The 7,500-nt window shown below is 38.9% G+C and overlaps 1 long non-coding RNA gene across 3 annotated transcripts in view; it reads right to left on the reverse strand.

Annotated features, from left to right (window-relative positions):
* The window catches only part of LOC138039947 (uncharacterized), a 13,867-nt gene that overhangs the window by 1,936 nt on the left and 4,431 nt on the right, over window positions 1-7,500 (reverse strand). For all 3 annotated transcript variants that reach the window (XR_011130663.1, XR_011130662.1, XR_011130664.1), the window contains 2 exons: window positions 2,761-2,906; window positions 2,005-2,263 (listed from right to left, as the gene is read on the reverse strand). This is a non-coding gene — a long non-coding RNA (uncharacterized lncRNA). The remainder of the gene's footprint in view (window positions 1-2,004; window positions 2,264-2,760; window positions 2,907-7,500) is intronic.

Genomic DNA, 7,500 nt, shown 5'->3' on the forward strand with positions numbered 1-7,500 from the left:
AACCGGAAAAAAACATCTCGGAGAAGAGTAGAGAACCAACAAACTCAACCCACATATGACGCAGAGTCTGGGAACACACTGGTGAGAGGCGAGTGCTCTCACCACTGAACCTGAGCTCTGACAGGTTTCTGCCTATGATTCCAAGAGTATTATTGAACACATTCTTTTTAGTTGATGCAAACACTCATTAAAAACAGTTTTTCACACTGTCAGCTTAAATTTTTAGCAGTGGGACTTATAAGGAGAGTTCTTTCTGATAGTTACCTTCGTTCGACACCTAACACGATTGTAGCTTGTATCAATAAAGTATTTATTAGCGACTTTATATATTCTTCCTACGAAACCCCATGCGACAGCTCTAACAAACAGGGTCAAATAACCAAAATAAAGTTATAACCTTTATTTGGACGACCTTACTTTGAAAAGAGCATTCACCATCCTTAAACGTACCGTTTTTAGAAAGACAACTAATTGCATAAAGAAATTAACTGATTAGAGTGTAATGTGAAGTGCTAAGTTTCTACCCCATATGAGCGTTGGCCCTACTAATGGAAATGGGCCCACACAAGGACAGAAAAACTCTGACCAAGGTGGGAATTGAAGCCACGAACTTCAGGTTAGATCACCGCTGCTCTACCGACTGAGCTACAAGGTCAGACGGGAGCAGGCCGTGGGAACTGAAGATGTTAAAGTCACGGCAATGAACATGTACAAGTACAAGGAAGAATTACATTCTTGCAAACGTTGGCCGTGAAGCAACGTTTGCAAAAATGTAATCCTTCCTTGTACATGTTCATTGCCGTGACTTTAACATCTTCAGTTTCCACGGCCTGCTCCCGTCTGACCTTGTAGCTCAGTCGGTAGAGCAGTGGTGATCTTACCCTTGTGTGGGTCCATTTCCATTAGTAGGGCTAATGCTCACATGGGGTAGAAACTTAGCACTTCACATTACACTCTAATCAGTTAATTTCTTTATGCAATTAGTTGTCTTTCTAAAAACGGCACGTTAAAGGATGGCCAATGCTCTTTTTAAAGTTGGGTCGTCCAAATAAAGGTTATAGCTTGGGCTTTTGTCGCATGGGCTTTTGTATGGAAGAATATACAGAAGTCGCTAATATACTTTATTGATACAAACTACAATCGTGTCTTTAGGTGTCAGATGATGATAACTATCAGAAAGCACTCTCCTTATAAGTCCCACTCTTATAGTAGGATGCTACAAAAAGTAAAGTCTCTGCACACGAGCCAGAAGGCAGTGCGGCCATCAGGCCGGAGCTTATCCCAGTTTCCATGGCATGAAGCGACTTGGAGTATTTCTACTTCCCCCTGGATGGGATGCCAGTCCATCGCAGGGCTACCCTCCAACAATAAATTTGCCAGTACCCACTTGGGTGGAGAAAGCTAAGCACCGTGAGAGTAATTAAAGTGTCTTGTCTAAGAACACAACACAATGTTCCCCGGAGTGAAGCACACATTATAACCATGAGGTGGGCGCGCCTCCCACAAAAATTCTTTTTTTGAATATTGTTAAAGTAAAATTACACAAGCAAATCATGTATATAAATACAAAGGAAATCAGGAAGAGTAAATTGTCTTAAGTACTCTATTTTTGTTAGAGTCAAAAAACAATAGAATGACTTAGTACGTACATCATCTTTTAATAAAGGACAAAAAATTATAAATAACCTCAAGATTCTCCTTTTCACGATAATTTAAATATGAATAAATTATTACTATTATTATTATAACTATTTCATTTCAACTAAGTTGACTAATTTTGAGCACTAACTCGAACAATGGAAGGCCTTTGCTGCCTTTGCAAAACCTTAAAGGAGTGCGTATGCGCATTTCAGACAACATGGTAAGAAAGTGGACTCCAAAACATGGTCAGCTCCAAGCGAGAAAGAAAATGAATTCTTTAGAAGTTTGGAGCTATTCTTTTTACAAGACAAATACGTAAGTTAAAAGTGAAACTAGACGTGTAACCCATTTGAAAATTCTTACCGTTGAGTCAATGATCCTGCCATAAACATGTTGACAGCAAAAAGAGATTAACCAAGTACTTCATGTTCTGCTTGTCCAACACAAGTTAGAAAGCTGGCAAAGAGTTGTTCATTTTAATTGTGGTTTATCCCCATGATGTAGCTTCACTGGTTTAGCAGGCTTCAAAAAGCACATTCTCTCTGCCGACAGCACTTCCTCCAACCACAGTCAACTCGTCCCTGCACTCACTGTACGCACATCGGAACACCTGATACTGTTTCTAATAAAAATAATTGATATAATAATAATTAAAATAAGTATAATATTTATGCTAATTAATGCACTTGTTTGTTTGTCATGCCGTTTGCGTCTTAATTTGGATGCATAGTTCTGGTTTCGATAAAGACAGCAATCAATAAGCCTGCGAGCAGGCTCTCCGAGGGACTGGGGCTGGGGTTGAATGATCATTCAATCTCCCACGCAGCCCCAGTCCCTCGGAGAGCCGTGCAAGCATAGTCACGCTTCCCCTCCCCCTCTATCTGCAACCTCGTTCCCAGGGCTTCTCCCTCATGTGGGGGCGGGGCAATAAAAAAACGCCCCTCCCCCAAATGAGGGAGAAGCCCTGGGAACGAGGTTGCAGATAGAGGGGGAGGGGAATCGTGACTATGCTTGCACGGCATTATTGATTGCCGTCTTTATTGAAACCAGAACTATGCATCCAAATTAAGACTCAAACAGCGTGACAAACAAACAAGCGCATTGTTTGAAATTACTTACTTGGCGTTTGTATTCTTCGACACACATCCTCAGAAGTGACTCATGTTAACTAATTGTTGCTAAATTCTCTCTCCGACAGCACTTCCTCCGACCACAGTCAACTCGTCCCTGCACTGTACACACATCGATATCGGGACGCCTTTTAACTGCAATAAATGATATATTTCATATTTAAGTTTATATTTTAATTATTTATGTACATTTTGTATTTTTACTGGGTTGCCATAGGGCAATCCCTGTCGCAAAGTGGGTGGCATTTGTTCGGTATTCTTTTCTTTTTCCGTGTCGGTAAAAGTCTTGCCTGTCACTCCCCTGCTAAGTGGTATCTTCCTGCATAGAGCCTTCTGCTCGTATTTCCTTAGGATCGAGAGGGTAGTTGAAATGCGTAGATTTCTCTGGTGGACACAGTAGCATGATAAACTTAACCGGCAATGGCGTCGAAAATCATGTGACGCGAATGGCGTTTTAGTGGATCTTTGAACAAAATATGCCCTTATGAAGTTCAATAATGGCAAGTCAATTGGATACTGAACAAGACAGGTGGTGGAATCTTACAAGCGATAAGTAATGGACTTCGACAACAATCTTTTGCCCGTCGAGCGGAAATCAAAGTGAGCTGCATTTCTAATTTTACCAAGTGTACTGTTATGTAGAACACTGAAACCAAATGGAAAATTCTCTGGTAACTTATAGGTTCAACGAAGACAGAACAAATCGAACACCTTAAGTGGATCTGTGATCAACTCTGCACAGTCTTCAGTAAAAACATAATTGGAAATGTGACAGTCAAGAATTATTTGAAAGAAAGCTTGTCGTCTATTTTGTGCTTCATTATTCAAGGAAAAGGTTCTTCATGGAAACGGTTTGATCCTGAAATTTTAATTTGGTGTAATATTGCACATATTTGACACAACTGAGTTTTTTCTCTTCACGCACGCAATGAAATAGGAAGGGGTTTTTGCCTCTAATAGCAAATATGTTGTTTGTTTCAAAAAATCGTTCGCTGGAAAAGGTGGCTTATTAATTCATCATGTTTTATAATATGCGAGCTTAACTGGATAGTTTTTATGGCAATAGTAAAGGATTTTCGTGTCAAAATGAGGTTAGTGTCTTTCTGTTGTGCTAACTTAATTAAATATAAATATACATTCTGCCTCGTGAGTTTGTTATTCTTGTTAACCAGCAATGGCCTCGAAAGTCATTGCAATGCGAATGGCGTTTTAGTGCATCTTTTATGTTGCTTGTTTCAATAAAATGTTTCGCTGGAAAAGGATTCTGTGATATTTTCTGCCTTTGTGAATTATGATATAATGTGTATTGAATTTTCGAGCTTAAGATTGAAATGTGATACGGGAGGAGATTTTTAGTATTGCTCTGTCAGCAGGAAAGGTTCACGAAAATAAGCAGGCCTGTTGGAAGTGTGCTTGAGTTTCAACAAAATGAGTCCCAAAATCAGCAAAAAATTGTGACGCCGATGAATAATAAAGTAGCTGCTATTTCCAAAATGACGGAATTACCTGGTGATAAATAACCTTGTCTTGGAGAGTAAATTTTTGACTTAGCACAAACAATGGTCAACCTAAAGGGTTTGGGCGATTGTGATCTTTGTTTTGACTTCGCTCATTTATTGTCAAACTTTATAACACTTGACAGAAAAAGAAACTTACAAAAATCCGGTATTTTGCCATCATTTGAAGCGGACGCTTCACTGTTTGGCGAGTAAACATGCCGCGGTAAATTAATCCGAATTCCGGTCATGTCACTTTCCATTTATTTTCGTCAATCTTTCTGGGTTCAATACTTTGCTAGTAACCACATGTCTTCTCAGGCTATTTACCCAAGACTTCTACCATAGCACTACAATGATAGACAATACCAAAACAATATCATGCACTGTTAGAGCTACATATTACGCAAGGATAACTTGAATCTCCTGGAAGACAACACACAGCTCAGTTGACATTTTATATGGAATAAATCGCTGTGTTACTTCACTACCACACGTAAGCAATGCGTGTCTATTTTTTCCAAAGAGGACAGGAATTTCTTCTTTTTGACAAATAATTAATAGGCCGGTAGCCAGCTTTTTAACCTCAGAAAAGGATCTTTTTAGTCGTACGAACATGTGAGGACATGCGAGCCAAAGGGCCTCTGCTGGTATGACTTCTGGGTGACCCCTTAAATGGTCTTAATGACCCCCCAACTTGAAAAAAAGTTGCCTGGGACAGTGCACGAACCACAGGCAACCCAGTGTACTATCATGGAGGGTCTAGTTTAATCTAAAAAAAATTCTCTGCGCCCGAAACTAACCTAATACTATGTTTCTAATAATAATAATAATGATAATAATTAAAATAATTATACTAATTATAATAATTTGAATTATAATTATACTAATTATGTTAATTATAATAATTATAATAAATTTTTAAGGGGGGCAGCCTCATTCCCAGGGCTTCTCCCTCAGAAAGGGGCGCGGCGGTAAAAAAAGCCCCGCCCCCAAATGAGGGAGAAGCCCTGGGAACGAGGTTGCAGATAGAGGGGGAGGGGAATTGTGACTGTGCTTGCACGGCATTATTGATTGCCGTCTTTATCGAAACCAGAACTATGCATCAAACGGCGTGACAAAAACATGCAAGCGCATTGTTTGAAATTACTTACTTGGCGTTCGTATCCTTTGACATACATCCTCAGAAGTGACTGTTAACTAATTGTTAATTCATTAATCAATTATTGTTAATAAGTAGTTACTTAATAGGTTACATGTTAAAAAGTTTAAATTCGTAGTAAACGGTCACTTCTGAGGATGTATGTCGAAGCATAGGAAACGTCATGTAAATAATTTCAAACAATGCGCTTGTTTATACTTTAATGTTTGTCACCGCTGCTTTTTTTTATTATTCTTTGTCTTGCGCGAAATTAATAGAACTACTCCTCTCAAAATGGATAGGTTACCTTAGTTGTTGTTGTCGGATATGGATAGTTCTCGCTGTTCATTTCACTCCGAGGGGTGTTTCGCTCTTTTATGTTTCCTCCAATGGCTCGATCTTCTACATTTGTTTGACTTGTTCTAGTTTTTCCTGTCAATACTTTTTACAATATTTATTTATTTCAATATTTATTTTAAAGTATTATATTTGTTTTAGTCTCTGTTTTGTAAAAAAATAAAAAATAATGAGTCTACAACGCACAATACTAAATGATTTTGACTTTAAAACGTTTAAGACTTTTGAGCGAAAGCCTCAACGGGAAGAAGGACTTGGACAGTGTGTCATCTGGGTGAGCTTGGCTTTCATGCTTTCGCCCAGTTGAGCGACTGTAGTCGAATCATCGTTGCACTTAGTTTAACTTGTGGGTTTTTACAAGTGAATTGGACTGTCTTTAAATCCTTCCTCCTATTATAGTAAGTGTCCCTTAGAACTACACCCTTATGAAACTGTATTATCGTTTAAAGGTGTTTATCTTTTCCTGGTGAGGTACCCTTTTCAATTAGCACCCACACTATGATCACATCGCCCAGTGTTGAAAAGTTAGAATGCGAGAATATAATCACCTGAACAATTGTACCAAAAGAAGTTTTCCTCTAAACAAATTTCCTGTAATATTACCAAGTTATCAAACGTTATTTCGAAGCGTCTTGTTCTATAAAGGTCCTCCACTCTTACCAAGAAATTACTTTAAATCACAGGTACTTTTGTTTACCATCATTTTTTTTTCCCGCAAAAAAGCGTTTGCATTGGAAATAAATGAATTTCATAATCGCTATTTTTTTGCTTCAAATTACCCGGGCGCCACCATCTTGAATAATTGTGACAATTAATGTTACTAATTAGTGTTATTAACGACACAACTGAATTATTTAAGACGGCTGCGCCCAGTATATTTCAAAGTTGTAAGCGATTCTACTAGTAATAATTCATACGAGCCAACTCTCCCGGATACGGAACGAATCTCCCGGTTTCCCGTACGGGTCATTAAATCTCCCGGATAAAAACGACTCTGAACCTTTTACAGACGTTTCTCCATTCTAGACTCAAATTGCATCCCCAAGTTTTAAAAAAAATCGATTTTTTCAAACTCGTTTCATTGTTTCTTAATGCACTTCTTCATCTCTGAGTTCCAAACACGTTTTAATAGAACAAAACAAAATGACTTCCTTTAGCTATCATAGCCATATAACCGATTGTTTGATTGGATCTCCGATTAACCAATAAAAATTCTTGACGTAAGTACCCCGTTTTCCCGCAAATTCACAATGGTGGCAGAATATTCTTGTATTCTGAAGGAGCTACTGGGGGATAGGTGAGTGCGTTTAAAGGGGGGGGGGGGGGGAGGAGGGGAGGGGGAGTGGGTAGGTTGGGGGAGGGGTGGGGAGACCGGCTGGAAAAAATCTCCAGATTTTAGATTTCCATTGGTTGGCATCTCTTATAATTCGTTTTTTCAGATGCAAACACTCGTTAAAAAAGTTTTCCCGAAGCTTAAATTTATTTCTCGTAGCAATGGAGAATCTCCGGGCCTAAAAGGAAAAGCAGTGGAACCTATAAGAAAAGTGCTTTCTGATAGTTAACTTCTGACACTTAAGGACGCGATTGTACTACGTATCAAATAAGGTATTTATTAGCGACTTCCGTCGATTATTACGTAAGAAAACCCACGCGACAGCTCCAACAAACAGGGCCAAATAACCGAAACGGAGCTATAACCTTTAATTGGATGGCCTTACTTTGAAAAAAGCATTCA

The sequence above is a fragment of the Montipora capricornis genome, chromosome 1 (genome assembly GCF_036669925.1).
Source record: "Montipora capricornis isolate CH-2021 chromosome 1, ASM3666992v2, whole genome shotgun sequence".
Taxonomy (NCBI): Eukaryota; Metazoa; Cnidaria; class Anthozoa; order Scleractinia; family Acroporidae; genus Montipora; species Montipora capricornis.